Source organism: Agelaius tricolor, unplaced genomic scaffold (genome assembly GCF_023055355.1).
Source record: "Agelaius tricolor isolate 1412-34295 unplaced genomic scaffold, bAgeTri1.0.p SCAF_57, whole genome shotgun sequence".
Lineage (NCBI taxonomy): Eukaryota > Metazoa > Chordata > Aves > Passeriformes > Icteridae > Agelaius > Agelaius tricolor.
Window position 1 is genome coordinate 292,377 of NW_027269317.1, and position 17,282 is coordinate 309,658.

Sequence of the window (17,282 nt, forward strand, 5' to 3'; positions counted from 1 at the left end):
CCATTGACAAATAGTTGGCGAATTTTTCATGTCTTGGGGAAGTAGCCTCCATTGATATCTTTTATTGGGTTCAGGGTTCAGCATGATTATGGAAGGCACAGTAAAAGCACATTTTTCTTTGTCTTGCTCAGCCAATGGAATAGTGAAGAAACAATCTTTCAGATCAATGACAACTATTTGCCATTCCTGTGGAATCATTGTAGGCGTAGGAAGGCCTGGTTGTAAAGCTCCCATTGTTGCCATTACAGCATTTATCTGCCGTAAATCATGTACAAGTCTCCATTTTCCCGATTTCTTTTTTATTACAAAAACAGGGGTATTCCAGGAATATTTCAATATTTCCTGCTTGAAATTGTTCTGTGACGAATTCTTGCAGGGCAGTAAGCTTTTCGCTAGTAAGGGGCCACTGGTCAACCCAGACAGGTTTATCTGTCAACCATATCAAGGCTACAACTGGACGTTCATTGCCCTGCATCACAGTGGCCCCCATTAAAAATCCGTAGTAATTTTGACACCCCATTGAGATAAACAATGTCATCCCCACAAACTTTGAGGAGCATCGGCAACATAGGGTCTGATGTTAGCTTGTTGGCCATCAGGATGTTTCACATTAATTACAATGGCTGACAGGCCACCTGTTGTAGCACCACCCAACCCCAGAAGTCCAAAACTTGCATGAGTGAGAGGCCACGATTGAGGCCAGCAAAGTCACGAGAGTATTGTGACATCTGCTCCAGTGTCAATCAAGGCTGTTACTGATATGGTTCCTGGATGACATCCACTGGCAGTGAGGATGCATGTCTTTTCTGAATGGTTCTCTGTAACTTTCTCAGCCCAGAACACTTGAGGTACCCCTGTTGATCCACAACTTCCTGTGCCACGACTTCGGTCCACTGTATTCAGAACAGAACTCACAATAGGTACGAGTTGAGCAATGCAAGTTCCTTTCTGAATAGTGACAGGAGGGTCATCAATGGATACCATAGCATGAATCTGTCCTAAATAATTAGCATCAATAAGTCCTAGATGCACATGAATACCTCTAAGTGTAGTTCTTGATCTTCCCATCAAAAACGCACTCAATCCCCATCCTATTGGACCACAGGCATCGAGGGGCACTTTGCACATTTCTTTTGTCAGAATGGTTACTGTGTCAGTGGTGGGTATATCAATCCCTGCAGACCCACTTGTTGCCCCTTAGTATTGTTCACAAATGTTTAGCTTTGCAGTGCTGGGGAGGCCCGCATTTGCTGCTGTGGTTCTTGGGGTATTTGTTTTCCCACATGCCCATTCGCGCTCTTCTTCCTGTTTCCCTGCAACAGCTGACCATTTGCATGATATTTACTCCTGCATTGTTTAGCATAGTGCCCTAATTTATCAGAATGGTTGCACACAACATTGCTGCTTGCATTTGATTTAGATGTTATTTTCTGGGTATTACACTGTGCCATTACTTGCCCTTGCTGTCCACAATTATAGCATTTCGATCAAGGTCTTAGAACTGCAGCAAGAGCTGCTATTTTATGGTCTACTGAACCAACTTTCAAGCAAGCAGTCATCATTTGAGGCAATGTGGGTTCTCCAGGTAAAGTGTCAATAATCTTTCTGCAGCCTGAGTTTGCATTTTCTTTAGCCAAATGTATACAGAATTTGTGTCGCAAAGATTCATCATCTTCCTGTTTTTCAATAGCTGCAGCAAGCTCTTCCACAAATTGCAAAAATGGTTCTCTCATCCCTTGTTGTATAGTATCATATCTCTGTTTTGGAGCTGCCATTTCCATTGATTTAATTAAAGCACTCGTGCCAATTTGCTGAGCTTGTGCCAAAATTGAAGGAATCTGGGTTAGCAAAAGGCCCAGTGCCCAGTAGGGCATCAACACCCACAGCATGATGAGGGTCGTGTTGAGGCAACTGCACATTTGTTACAGCTGTCTGCTCAGCCACTCGCCTCCAAGTTTCTTGAAATACACCATATTGTACTGGCTGGAATGAAATAGTAGCAATATGCATGATGTCATAAGGTGCAAGCATATCTGCATTAATTACACATATTAATTGCATTACCTCTGAGGAATTAATGCCATACTGAGCCACTTTCGATTGGAGATCTTGCACAACCTTCCAGGCAAAGACGTGATGACTGTCATCCTGCCCTGTTCCAGGAGCTGCTTTAAAACCTGGAAAAGCCATAGGGTTATCACAGGCAACATTTGCATTAGCACTGTTCTCCTGAGGTACTCTTGGAGCACCTAATCTTTCTATCAGGTCCCAATTCTTTTCTTCAGCTGCTTTCTTCCTAACAAATTCCCAAAACTCCTGAGTGTCCAGGTTTAGAGCAAATTTGGGAGAGAATCCCCCAAAGGAGCTCCAGTAGGAAAGCAGATCCAATCTGCTCTTCTCCCCCCAACTGGTCTGGGAGAAAATACCTCCTTGGAGAAAGGTGGAAAAAACCTGTCTAATAAACAACAAAACCTTAACAATATCAAACAATAAAATCTCTTGCCACTCCAAAAGAGATGACAAACTGAGAAAGTCCCTCCCCGGGTTGTGGCTCAGCTCACTCTGTCTCTGATCAGTCCCTCCGGTGCTGGAAATGTTGCAGGCCAGGCCCGGCCTGGTGGGCCACAGATGCAGCTGCCCGTGCTCCCCTGGGTGTTCAGTCCAGAGCGGGTTTCAAGAGCTCCAAGGAAAAGGGAAAAAAACAAAAGTCCCCACAGTAGGGAACTTCTTTGCCTCAGCTAGCTAAAACTAACTAAAAGCAAAAGAGAGCTCTGTCCCACTGTCTGTCCATCCGCAGACAACAACAGTCCAGGGGCAGAAATGTGGAGGAGTGAGTACGGTGTCTGAAAAAAACCTGCTGCTTCTTCTCTCCTGCTGCTTCACTCTCTGGAACACTCTTAAAGGTGCAAAACTTATTATTCAACATAATATAAGGTGCAAAACTTATTATTCAACATAACATAATTGGGGATAAAAGCATCATATAGTCAACCCAGGACACTGAGGCTCTCAAGGAAGCCCAGTTACTTGACGTGGGGGCAAAGTCCATGGGGCAGTAGGGCTACAGCTATTAGAAGGTGAACTGTCAACAGTTCCCTGCCCCAACTCCGATGTTACTGCGGGAGACTCATCACTTGATTCGCTGTCGCTGTCACTGTCAGGTAATGGAGGACACGACCTTGGAGATTGTTCAGGCAGCTCAGAAGGGAGCGAGGGGGCAGATGGCTGGGCTAGAGCAGAGGGAAGCAGGGGGGCAGAAGACTGGGTTTCTCTCTCTGCTAAAGACATTTCAGCTACCTGGTGCAGTGGTGTGGTGTATACAGGCACCATCAGGAGCTGCTGCGCAGCTGTGACATAAAGAGGTTTAGGAGTCTGAGAAGGAGATACTATGGCAGTTTTCCCAGAAGCTTTGGCAGCTGTCCCAGAAGATTTGGCATCCAGCCCAGAAGCTCTGGCAGCTTTCCTGGAAGCTTTGGTAGCCTGCCTGGTAACTTGCATGGCACCTGCACCTTCTTCAAGGATAGATTCACCAAGTTCCCCATCAGAGGCCCCCTCTGCCTCATCCCCTTCATCAGTTTCTGTTATCAACCCCGATTCTTCATCTGCATCCTGCTCAGTTTGTTCTCGCTCTGTTTTCCATTCCTTTAATGCCTCAAAAAGCAATCCCCAGGTAACAGCTAGATCAACAACAGTTTTATCTCCCACTCAGATGACTTCCCACAGTCTGTCCCCGACTTTTTCCCATGCTTTAACACTAAATGCTGTGTCGGGATCAGTGCCAAAATCCTGTGATTTAGCCCACAGCAATATACTACGAAGGGCATAGTCTGAAGTATTAATTCCCTTATTTCTTAACAAAACTTTCCATGTAGCCAAAACAGTCTCTTCTTCATTAGAAAAATTATTTCCCATTATTACTAGTTGGTGGCTCACCTACTTCCAGGTGTCTTGATAGGAGAAAATCAGGTCTGGGCTTCCCTGTGGCTTCCACCCGCCATTCTCAGCTGCACCAACGCCGCCTCCCCCACTACGTCCCAGTGAGTCATGGCTGCCAGTCTCTAGGATCCCGTATGGGTCCAGATCAAGTATGTTCTTAAGGGTGTTGAATCACATCAGGGTCACCAGATGTCACTGTCAGGCCAGTCATGACACAAGGCAGAGACCACAGTCTCAGATGGCAACTCTTTATTATCGAACATGGCTGACCTTTTATACACTTTCTAATTGTTTATACTTCTTCTACCCTAACTATTGGCCACCATAAATCAACATAACATCATTGGTAATAAGTTACAGTGACTTCAACTGACTTTCTAAAAATACTTCATCCAGCTGCAAAGTTCTCTTCTTATCTTTCTTCAATTCCTCACTTCTCTTGCTCTCCTTAGTTACAGCCTTGGAGAGAGCTCCTTATCAACTTCTTGCTTCTTACCTTTCTTCTCACTCCTTTAGCTAACAGGCCCGCTGTTGGCCCCTTCCACACAAAGGCATTTGCTATACCAGCCCCCACAGTAAGCTTCATTAGTAACGGTTGCCCTATGCTGAAGGCACACAGGTGGTTACATGCCTCTATCATTTACAGCAGGGTGGGCTCCTCCTTAGACAAGGACTTCAGAAGTTTTTTACAATTCTCATTAGCATTTTCAGCAGCTAATTTTGAAAGCAACACCTGTCTGGCAATGTCATTCTCAATTTGTCTTTTAAGAGCTTGTTTCAAGCAGCCATTGAATTGCATATAAGGCTCTGCCAGTCCTTGCTTTACATAAGTAAATACTTTTTGGGGTCTCACAGCATCAGGAACCTTTAAAAATGTGCTATGCACAGCTTCAGTAATACCCTCAAGGGCCTCACTAGGAATGTGGGTTTGCCCAACAGGGTCTGAGTGGCTTCCTTCTCTGGCCAGGTGGTCAGTCATGAGGGCTGCAATATTCTGGTTTGCATGTCTCACAAATTTCACAAGCAAAGCTTCGAACCCCTTTTTCCACTGAGCATCTGTGGAGGCCGGTGGGCCTACAGAACAAAGGCCATTATAGACCTTTGGACAGACAAACAGGCCCCATGTTGGAGAAATCTCCCCTGTTCAGGGCAATTGAGCAGACCCTCTTCCAGGATGCTTTGTTGTATATGCAAATGTACCCAGTTCTACTTCCCTGGTTGGACTGTTGGCCTCTCCCTCCCTTTTTCCTTATATTTATGTCCTTGAATGTTCTCCCTTCCCTGCTTATCCATTGGCCCCATATTGCCTCAGTGTCCCACCCTCTTTACCCTATTGGTTGCCACCCCTTGTCTCCCCTCTTTACTGCCCTGAGCCCTCAGCCCATTGGCCCTGATGCTCTGCTCCGCCCCCCTCTTTTCCCCTGTATTTAAACCCAGACCTTCCACTGTTCTTTTTGTCTTTGTCCCTGAACCCCTTTGTGCATGGCTGGAATAAACCTCCTTCTCTGGCATCCATACAAAGACCCTTCCCGTTTCTTTGTCGTTGGTGATTCTACAAGAGAAGTGTGTGCTGCAGTGATTGTGTGTGTGTGTGTGTGCCTGTGCCACCGAGCGGCTTCATTACTGGAGACACTTCTGGAAGGTCACGGCTCCGCTGCCTCTCTCTCCACCACCAACGGGCTTGTGGCTTGTGACAGCTGGCAGCCTGAACAGGGACCTGTTCAGAGCATTCCTGGAGGTGTCTTCAGTAGCTTTTTGGCTACTGAAGTTAAGCCATGTTCGGAGCAGCCAATTCCCAGAGGAGACTCCTAAGTTTTATTGGGGAATCACACAGGCGACCGGCAACGTTCTTGAGGCGAGAAGATTGGTTGAAGCTGACAGACAACCTGGAGAGGTTTTGTTGACCCACTGTCATGTGAGTATTATATTTGGGGGTCACCCTTTTTTGTCTTTCTTTTGCCTTCTTTTCCTCTTGGATGTTGGGAGGAAGTGTGGGGATGGGAGCCAAACTGATCCACCCACACAGGGAAGTTTATACCCAAGTTAAAGGAATCCTTGTTGGAGAAAATTTTCATTTTTCAAAGGGAGATTTAAAATGTTTTATTCATTGATTGTTCAAGTATTTTCCTGATGTTATGAGGGAATTCATTCTAATGAGTTCTGGGACCATATAGGGAAAAGATTCTATGTTCTTTGAGTTAAAGGGGATCTTTCAGTGGGGAAATTTTATCCTTTGGCCTTATTGTTAAGTCTGTAGAAAACGTTGGGAAACATTCGGGACCCCAGTTTAACACCCCTTCTCCCCGTTCCTCCCCTCACATCCCTAAACTCTCTTCCCTGCCTCAGGGAGGATCGGGAGATGGATCCTGCCAGCAGGCACAGGGTTGCTACCGTCACCCTGACATCTCCCAGTGTCCTCTGTCCCCTCTCCAGGGCAGCACTGGCCATGCTGCCTTGGGCTCTCTCCTAACCCTCTTACCAATGCCCATGTACCCAGTTCTACCACCCCCAGTTGTTCTCCCAGATGGTGCCAGGAATGTGGCCAGCCCCGCCATCTTGTCTTCTCCCTCTCCAAGTTTTTCTGCCCTTTCTCCACAAAATGGTGCTGACCCCACAAAGGCAATGGCCATTTTGTCACCTCCCTGTTCTGCCAAAAACGACACCTCTGACCCTCCTCCCACTTCCTCTATTCCTGTAATCGCACCCTGCCCCTCCCTTCTGTGTCAGGAAGTGTGTCCATGTTGGGACTTCCCCTCTCTATCGGGAATCCCCTCCCCATTGTGCACACCAACCCTACCCCTTCCTCTCTTGACTCCTCCTGATGGTCCCTCCCATTCCCATTCCCACAACATTGGAGCCAGAAGTGGTGATGACAGCGACCAGAAGGAGCCCATATTGGCTTCCACAGCTGCCCACAAACAGGCAGATTCTGGCTGCCCCAAGAGGCTCCATGCAGTCATCAAGTGCCCTCCATCCTCCTCGGAGGATGAGAGTAGGGATTCTGCAGACCCGGATTCCAGTCCTGAGTCTGAGGATCACTGGGCCAAGCTGCAGAGGGAAGCCACTGGGAGGGCTCAGAGCTCACCAAAAAGATTGTGGGCTTGCCAATTATATGTAAACACAGCAGAAGAGTGACTGCAATCAATTCCTGGGAGCCGATCCCCTATGGGGAGTTGAAGGAGCTCTGCAAAGTGGCTAAGGAATATGGTTGGGGGTTGCATTTCTTAAAAAAATTTCTGGAAGCCACCTTCTCTGACTGTGTCTTGGTCGTGCATGAAAATAAAAATATCATGAATTGCCTACTCTCCCCGTGTCACAATCCATCCTTACGAACGGGTTTCATGATTGTTCATGGATTTGATCTCAGGGTGCAAAAAACCAACACAGCACAGGAGGGTTTGCAGTGATAATCAAAACAAATGCACCTTTATTGAATAACCAAATGCATTGGGGAGGAATTGGGGGAAAAAGGGAAAAATAAGGAAAAGAGGGAGGAAGAGAAAAGAAGGTATATAGCTACCAAACATAGAACAGCCAAGTCCTTTGATGTCCAGCCAATGGAGTTCACCAGGTCACGTCTGGGGAGATCTTGAAATCTCTCACTAACTCAGAGGTTATTTTTATGATAACTCTATTGAAAATTGTGAGGGAGGGGGGTAAACAGATACAATAAGGAATAGATGTAACAGGTAGTCCATGTTCTCAGCAGTAAACGAGAGCCATTGTCTTCTTGGTCCAGCGGTCACAACCTGCAGGCAAACATCTCGCTTTGGTCAGCTTGCCTCCCCCACACACCTGCCCCGGGCTGGGGGTTTCAGTCCCAGTCCTTGGAAGGAGCAGAGGGGCCTTTTCACATGGGGGTTTCATGTCTCACTCCTTGATGGAGAGGCTCCTTACATCTCAGTCTGTCTGTCACGGTGGTTGTAAAACAGGTGAGGGTCTTCTGTGGGGGGACCACCCAAGACTCAGGAGAAGTCCAGCCAGGCTGAGAGGTGGGACAGCTTCCAAGGCTATTGCTGCAAAAAGGCAAGATGCCCCCTTCTTCTTTCATTGGGCTCAGTGCAGCATACAGCAAACAACACCTGTGAACAATAGCTTAGCACTGTGCTCAGGTCTCGGAGCCGTTGGCACGTAACTTTCTCCAACAGGGCCAGAAACTTCAGACAAGGGTCTTTTCTTCAGTGGTCCCCAATGACGATCGTGAGGCAGATGAGAGAAACTTTGGACAGAGTCTCACACCCCGGTCGAGTACATGCTGTGGGAGAGGCAGTAAAAAAGGCATCTCAAATCACTGGCGGACACATATTCAAAAGATGCCAACAAACCAAATTTAACCCTTGAACAAATGGCAAGAGAAGGTGACTTCCAGAAGCCACAAGACCAAGCAAAGGACTTACAAGAAGCTGCACTCAGTGGCATCACCACTGCTGCAAAGACATCCCTGCTCCTCACTCTCGACGACACCCTACATACACAGAGCTTCACTAACATTAAACAAGGGCAAGTGAAATGTTCATGAAATTTGTAGACAGACTTAAAGTTGCACTTGAGTGACAAATAGAAGGCCCAGAGGCCAAGAAGGAAGTGCTAAATAAAATGGCCTTGGCAAAGGCAAACAATGAGTGCAAAACAATATTAAGAGCTCTCCCCTTTGACCCAGAACCTACAATCAACCAGATGGACGAGGCCTGCACCAAATTATCTTCCACTGAACACACCGTGGCAAGGGCAATCTCTAAGGGAGAGGGCCTTTTTAACATCCCAAGACGCTGCAAAATGTTTTAATTGTGGGGAACTGGGCCTTTTTTTGAAGGACTGTCCAGAATACAAAATGCCTAAAGACCAGCAGCCACCAAAGAGGTGCCATTCATCACACTGTATGGATTGCAACAGACATTCTAACAACTGTTCTCAGTTTTGTTATCACCAGTAAGCTCACCACCACCAGCACCATTATCAGCCAAAAAACTTCCAACAGACTGCAGGGTGGCCCCGTGTGAAGACAGCAAATGGAAAGCTGTTTCACTGTACCCTCCCCACTATTCTGGAGGTCCAATACGTGGGGAAATTCCCGCAGAGCTCTTCATACTCCGAACAACAGACCAGAGTGACCAAGGCTTTCCAGCAAGTTCAGGTCAGGACGTGACACCAACTGGTGAGTGCTTTGTCTATACAATTTGATGACTCTGCTTTCTATCGTATTCCCACCAGAAAATATGGACCCCTAGAGGGCCTGAGGGATGTGCTGGTAATAGGTAATTGTATTCATGGACCAAATGAAATACATATTATAGTGGAAGTACAAACTGTTGGGCCAACTGACGAAATCACAGTCACTTTCTGCTGCACAAAACCACCACACTTCCTGCACAGAGAGACTGTGATCGCCCAAGCCTTTTTATTGCCATTAAGCATAGACAATATCCCAGAGCACCCAATGGCATTCTGGGTTGAAATCATGGGCCAAGACAAGCCCCTTATAAAGTGCAGTCAGTTGAATAAAGGTAATAACATCCACCTACAAGGGATGGTGGACACAGGGGCCAACGTTACTATCATTACAGAACCTCAATGGCCCCTGAACCAGGAGCTGACTCCTGTCACTGGAGTCACCTCGGCAATTGGAGGAGCTGCCATTTCCATGAGGAGCGAGCGTATTATCACAACAGAGGGACTGGAGGGCCAAACTGCCACCATCAGGCCATTTGTAGTCAGGGCACTCACCACCCTGTGGGCCAGGGACCTGTTGTCCCAGTGGGGAGCTTGACTTGATATTCCACCTCTGTCCCGGGATTTCTATTTGGGGCCACTGCAGAGTGCACCACCCCACCATCACCTGGAAGACTGACACCCCACCGTGGGTGGATCAGTGGCCCCTCTCAACAGAGAAATTACATACCCTCGAGCTTCTTGTGGAGGAGCAGCTCTCCAGGGGCCACATTGTACCTACCAACAGCCCTTGGAACTCCCCTGTCTTTGTTCTCAAAACACCTGGCAAGGACAGGTGGACGCTCCTCCATGATCTTTGTAAAATTAACGAAGTCATTGCAGTCTGGCCTTCTCTCTCCCTTCATGCTTCCCCATGATTGGAGACTGGTGGTCATAGATATCAAAGGCCACTTTTTAAACATCCCTCTCTATCCTCGAGATGCTCCCAGATTCGCTTTTTCCATCCCCTCCCTGAACAGGCACATCTGAAGCGGTACCACTGGCAAGTCCCCCCACAAAGTGAGAAAAACTCACCCTCTGTGCCAGTGGTACATGGCCAATGTCCTATCTCCCACCCAAAGGACCTTCCCAGATGCCATCATACTACATTAGATGGATGACATTCCATCGTGGTTTGAAAAGACAGGTGTCTGCTGAGGAAGGCAGGAGCTTCCTGTGAAATGGAAAATGTAATCTCCCTCCCTCTGAATTATTATAATTTTGAAATAAAAAGCTCTCAAGCAAAGATATGGGAATAAGAATACCAGTTCTTTGCTAGGAAAACTAAAACTACAAATGCAATAGTACAAACAAAAAACCCCACTGGCAGAGTCAGAATATGACCTGACACCCTGTGGGTCAGTGTCGTTATAGGGTATGACACAGTATAAAAGTACATGACTCCATCAAAAGGGTGCAAGAGAGAAATTTATTAAACCAACGTAGCTTTTATAGTTCTTCCAGATATTTACACCCATCTAACACATATACAATGCCCATTGGCCATAAAAGAGAAACAAAGTGCCTCGTAGGCGACCAGGGAGCCACATCACTCTGCGAGCCAGCCAGAGTCCATATCTCCCAACTTTCTCTCCTTCCTCTGGTCTCCATGGTAATGACCTTGGTTTTCCTTCAGGAGAGATATAGGGCTTCTCCTTATCTTCAGGAGGCCTTGCTAGCTCACAAGGACAGCACAGAATGTCTTTCCCAAAGGTCAGGATGGTGGTAGCAGTCCAATTAAATGGAGGCTGCAGTGCTCCTGCAGTGACAGGTGGGGTTCTGTTGAAGCAGTGATCCTGTAGAAGGGTGGAGTTTTCCTCTCAAGGTCCAGTGGTGGCATAGATGGGCCTGGACTTCTCCTGGGAATGCAGTGGAAAAGAAAGCTGCTCCTCTGGGAATCCAGTGGGAAAAGGCTGTCTCTCTTCTTCCCAATGTCAAATTATATCCAGGTAGGAATGCTTGGCTCCTCCCTCTGGCCGGAGCATCTCACAATGGGATGATGAAATTGTTATCAGTCATGCAGTGACACTCAAGGGCCCAATAACAGAAGATATCTCCCAGAGGGGGGATTGTTGAGGAAGAGATAAAGTAAACTGTTGTAAGAGACGGTCCAAAGTTTCCCTCATTTGCCTCACGACCGTCACAAGGACAGAGAGGAAGACCCTGAGGACCCTGGCTGGAGTTCTGGCCTGGTTGGGGTGGATGCTCGCCAAGTGATTGTTTGCAGCTGTGCTTGCTGTGCCCCCACGTTACAACTGCTTTGAGCAGGGGCTGACAGGGAGCGGCTTGCTCTGTACACTTACACCTGCTTCACCATCCCTGCTCATCACAATGGCCCATGAATTTCCCCACCTCTTGGCCAGATGAACTTTCTGGGGTAACTCTGGTGATCCCCCCATAGAAGATCCCTCATCTGCCTCACAAGCACTGTAAGGGAAGCCCCCTCCCAAGGACTGAGACTGAGACCCTTAAAATTCTAACACAGGGGCACTGGCCTGACTGAAGTGGGATGTTTGCCAAGTGTTGCCTGCAGGTGTGTTTGCTGCACCAAGACTGGTTTCTCATAGACACCAATCCTGAAACAATGGGTCTCGCTCACCGCTGAGATTGATTTGTCCTGTTTAGGAACATGGACTTTCTGTACTCATTTTCAATAGACTAATTCTCCATTGTCTTTTATCTGTTCTCCCCTTGGTGGATGACTATAAAAAACCCCTGAGTTATGCAAAGAATTTGAGATTCTCCCCAGCGTGACAAGATGGATCTATTGGCTGGACCACGAGGATTTTGTCTCTCCGTTGGTAGCTATTCCCACCCCTGTCTTTTTCTCTCTCCCTCTATCCTTTATCTCCTTTTTAATATTTCTATCGTATTTGCTGTGGGCACTCAATAAAAGGTGCATTTCTTTTGATTAAGAGTGAAATCCCCTCCATGTTGTTTTTTCACTCTGAGATCAGTTAATGAACCATCACAACCCCACTTGTACGAGTGGATCGTGACATTAAATTGCCATCATGAACAGGATTCTGACAGACAGAGGGGTTTGCAGGGTTGTGTGTAGTCTGTAACAGGGGAAGGATGTTTCTCTCCAGCCGCACCGAGCCCGATACCCTGAAAGGGGTGAGTGGTTGTCTAAAAAGGAAAGGGAGTGACTCAAATTTCCCACAAACTGCACATGCCTAGGTGAAAAGCACCCCCATACTCAGTTGAGGGTTCTGTCTTCAGAATTTCACAAAAGATCTCTTAGTGCAAAAAGGGAAACTGTTTTTGTGTATGTGTGAATCTGGACTGTCTGGGAAGTGAAGGGACTATTTGAAGTAACTGAGTAGAACCTCCCAGGCACATTTAGTCTCTTCACCCACCCAGGGAAGCAAGGGAAACACAGCAGAGGCTGTGTGGTTGTGTGCCTTAAGTCTACACCTCCCTGTCATGGTTTTGGTCCCTTCACAAAATGACGGAAAACCTCAGCGCAAAAGTTAAAGCTGAATTTTATGCTCTACTAGCCAAACACAATGCCAAACCTTCTCCCGGAGGAGAAGAACGGGCACAAAGTAACTGATTTAATTTGGAAAATGTTATTGATAGAGTATGTTCTTTACAACATGAAACAAAATTTAAACTGGGCAAAAATAAAACTATTCTCTGCTCAGTTGTGGGAGCTTGTCTCACAGCAGCTATAAAAACTCTCTTAAAGTGAAGAAGTGAGGAAAAAGCTATAATGGACTCCCTTCAAAGCCTAGTTGAAATTTGGCAAAAAATTAAATGAAGAAAGAAATGAGATCCATCTGTTACGAGCTGCCCTTAGAGAGGAACATGTTAAGAATTCACTGAATGCTGATTCCTCAACACAGGCAGAGGAAAAGAAACTCCTCACATTAAACAGATTTATCCCCATAAGGAACTAGAGGCAGTAAAAAAACTGTGGAGAAAACTGCTGCCCTCATTTGAGACCCTTGGTTAAAACAGAATATAATTATATTAATGATGAAGATTTTGAACCACATATCACAACTAAACAAATACCATTCAGCACTACCAAATTGGCTGAGGTGAAGAAAGAATTTGGGTGCCTCCCACAAGAATCGGAGATAGAATATGTCTTCCAAGTGTCCCTCACTGGTGGAGATCAAATTAAATTAACTGAACAGGAGGCCAGTGGGTACTGGGGACATGGAGTTTTCTTAACAACAGGAGATAAGTGTGACACGTGGTCCCTGACAAAATGTGTGCCTTTCTGGGCTGGGGGAATTAATCCTTTGGAAAGGGGAGACCCTTTAGCTATAGTCAGTGCCCCCGACCAGCTTTTGGAAGGTGCCCACAAAGCCACCTGCCTGCAAATGATTCATGAAAAAGGTTGATTCCTGGTTTTCAGTCACCAATGCAATTACCTGTAAAGCCTGAAATTATGACTCCTTTAATTTGAGGGCTTCCTAAACCTACAGCAATTACTTTACAGAAAACCATAATGGCCTTGGGTCCCGTAGAGAGACTAGATAGATTCCTTGGTAACCCCACTGACCAAACTGGATCTACTGATCCTGGTTTCACTCCATACTCCATCCCCTCACAGCCCCCAGCTTCTCAATCTGATTCACCTGCCAGTCGCCATAAAGTTTGGACATGGAGCGAGGTTGCAGTAGATTTGATTAATTACAGTAGATGATATGGACCTGTAAAAACCCTGGAGGAGAAATCAGAAAAAAAAAACGGTGTTTGGTTTATCACGGCTCCTCACGGTGAAAATTTAGGGAAGGGAAAACAGATCTCTAACCACCACCATTGGTGGTTGTTGGAAGTTAAAAGGGGGGTCCCCAGAGAGGTGATGGATGGTTTGCCCCTTGATAAATTACAGAAAATAATAACTAATTGGCACTATCAGAAACCGAATTTTTCAGTTCAACCCAGTGCACCCCTCCCTTCTCAGAATCCAGCCAGTGAGCCAAAAGAAACCCTCTCCCAGCCTCTCCCTCAGAATTTAGGATGTGAGCCAAAGCAAACACAGAACCAGAGAAACTAGGCTCTCCATCCCTTATAGGTGAGCAAAGGGCTGGAGCATGGATGTATCTGAGAATGCTCACTAAACATAAATCAGGAGATATATTGATCACAGCTATCACAGGCCTCAAACAGGCACTTGTAACCTTTCTGATTGACACTGGGGCAGAAATCTCTGCACTAACAAAAAGGATGCCCAGAAGTGTAGAATTGTTCCAACAAAGAAACCATGTTGTGCTTTAAATGCCCTAGGAACTACAGAATCTATGAATGTGGCCTTAGTAAAACTCATGCTCCATGGAGAGGAGAATCAATTAGATGTCAAAATTGGGGATATTCCAAACAATTTATTAGGGATGGATGTTATTGCTGGGAGGCAGTGGGAAGATTCTGAGGGATTCCTGTGGTCATTTGGCGTGCCACATCTTAACATTAGACTGCTCCAAGCTGCATCCTCCTCACTGTCTAGCAAAATTACTCATGTAAAACAATACCCTCTACCTTCTGGTGCCAAAGAGGGCATCAACTGGTTATACAGGACTTGTGAGACCAAGGAGTGATAGTCAATACCCATTCTCTTTTCAACTTGCCAGTGTGGCCAGTTTGGAAACCCAATGAGAAGTGGAGGCTGACAGTAGACTTAATGCCAACACAGACCCTCTTACAGCAGCAGTCCCAAATTTGGCTGAATTAATGAGATCAATTCAAGAAAAAGCTCACTCAATCATGGCAACTATAGATGTCAAAGACATGTTTTTTATGATACCCATACAGCCAGAAGATATGGACTGTTTTTCCTTCACATGGGAAGGACAGCAATACTCTTTCACTAGGATTCCCCAAGGCTACAAACACTCCCCCACTTTGGCCCACCCTACTTTAGCCCAGGAATTAGAAAAAATACCCAAACCTGACAACGTAGCTGTTTATCAATACATTGATGACATTCTGGGCTGGGGAGGGGGGTGGTGTGTGAAATAGAGGTAGTAGGGAAACATCAGCAGAAAATAATCTCTCACTTAGAAAGTCTTGATTTGCAGATGCCCCCAGAGAAAATTCAGAAGTCTTCTCAGGAAGTGAAGTTTTTGGGAATTTGCTGGAAAGGAGGTATGACATGTATTCCACCTGATATCCTAACCTCTTTAGATCAGATCAAAATGCCTGAATCCAGGAAAGATCTCCAGCAAGCTCTAGGATTATTAGTGTTCTGGAGAAAACACATTCCAGATCTTTCAATAATTGCTAGGCCCCTTCATGACTTGCTGAGCAAATGGGGTGAAATGGGATTGGACTCCTTCTCAGGAGGAAGCATTGCAATTGCTGTTTTTTGAAGCAACAGCTCACCAAGCACTGGACCCTGTCCATCCCAAAGATCCCTTTCAGCTGGAATGGGGATTTGGCTCCTCAAGGCTGTCAGTACAGCTACGGCAGCAGGGTCCTGAGGGTCCGATGTGTGGGAGGTTAAGATATTGCGATGTTACGGTCAGGCAGAACCCCTCCCCTTTTACTGTTACCTTTTACCGTTAACCCCTGTTATAAATGACCTGGTTCAACTGTTAATCAAGGCCATTTTACCGTCCACCACATTGGTGTGTGCGTGTACTTGGTCCGTGTGGCAAAGGTGCTGCCACCGAGCCGTTCTTGACCCAGGACCTCACGCCCCAAGCGGCGGCAACAAGTGGTGCCGAAACCCGGGACAATCCGGGAAGCAGGAACCGCCTGGGCGAGTGAACGGCAGCCGGAGCAGCAGGACTGTCCCCGGCAGGGAGGACGCTCCCAGAGGACCGGCGAGAGGGGAAAGTCTTGCGCTTAGGACCGGCAAAGGAGGAAGTCTGGCGCCGAGGACCGGCGAAGGAGAAAATGGAGTACCTCCCAAAGGTCATTTTTAAAATTCATAGGCAGTGGGGCATAGACTGCGAGCCAGGAGATTTTATCCTCGTAGTGTCGAGGCTCCTGCGGATTGGGGTTATTGGGCAGCTGGTGGATATTTTCCACCTCGAAGTGTGGGATAGTTGTACCGGGGCCCTAGCAGAGGAGGCTTTGTCCTCAGGCTCGGGGCGAAATCTTAAATTATGGGGCAGAGTCACGCAGGCTCTGCAAAAAGTTCAGCAGGAGCAGGAAATGTGGAAAACCACACAGGACTGTTTGCAGGCGGGGCCCCGGCAGGGTGTGGGGGCGGCCGTGCAGACTGCGGGTGATCGTGAGTCTGCCGAGTGTGGGGATTTACAGCCGCGGGGACGCTCTTCGCAGCTCCCAAGCTCAGGCACGCTGGCTGAGGGGAAAAAGCGGTCATTTGGGACGGGCTGCTAGAGGAAGCGCGAGGTGCAGGCGTTAGCTCAGAGGTGCAGAGCGCAGCCGTTAACTTAGAGACATGGGGTGCTGCCATTGACTCGGAGGCGCGGGGCGCTGCCATTAACTCGGACGCGCAGGGCACCGCCATTAACTCGGAGGCGCGGGGCGCTGCCATTGACTCAGAGTCCGAGGGAGCCTGGGCGGGGCCTCCGCCTTACGCGCCACGGGGTGGTGGGCGCCAGAAGGGGGGGATGCGGACACGGGCGTGATCGGCAGAGACAGAGAAGGTCTGCAGGACAGCGCAGACACGCGCAGGCAAAAAGGAAGGAAAAGACACGGAGGGGGAGCTGACGCCGCTTGAAGCATGGGGTGGAAATCTCATTACAAGGCACTGGCCTCCCCCAGCAGGAGGCAGGGCAAGCCTAGAGGGAGGGAGCGGCCCAATGCTAAGACAAAGGGGCGAGGTCGAAGCCTGACAGAGGGTTTTACCAATTCCATCCGGCCAAAAGATCAAGCGCGCATCCTAGCAACCGCCCTGCTGGCTTTAAATCAGTTCCCCAGGGGAGACGAAACAAAAAGTCCTGCCCAGAGGCACTGGGCCACCCGGGCACTAGAGGAAGGCCCACAAGTCATGATTAAAAATTAGTTAGGAGAATGGGAAACGGGTTGGAGGCTGGTACTCACAGGGCGAGGGTACACAGCCGTCAAGAAAAACAGTAAAATTAAATGGTGCCCGCTTAAGTCGATAAAACTGGACCTTCAGGGCAAAAACTAATGAAATTTGTAAAGCTTGTTTTGCAGGACTGAATCCTCAGACGCCCCCACGGCCCGTATACCCCGCTTCCTAAAGG

General features: G+C 47.5%; 2 pseudogenes; one reads left to right on the forward strand and one right to left on the reverse strand.

The window, feature by feature from the left end:
• LOC139604941 (zinc finger protein 418-like) overlaps positions 1 to 17,282 on the reverse strand; it is a 284,346-nt pseudogene that overhangs the window by 34,020 nt on the left and 233,044 nt on the right.
• Positions 13,062 to 14,858, forward strand: LOC139604881 (uncharacterized; annotated as a pseudogene).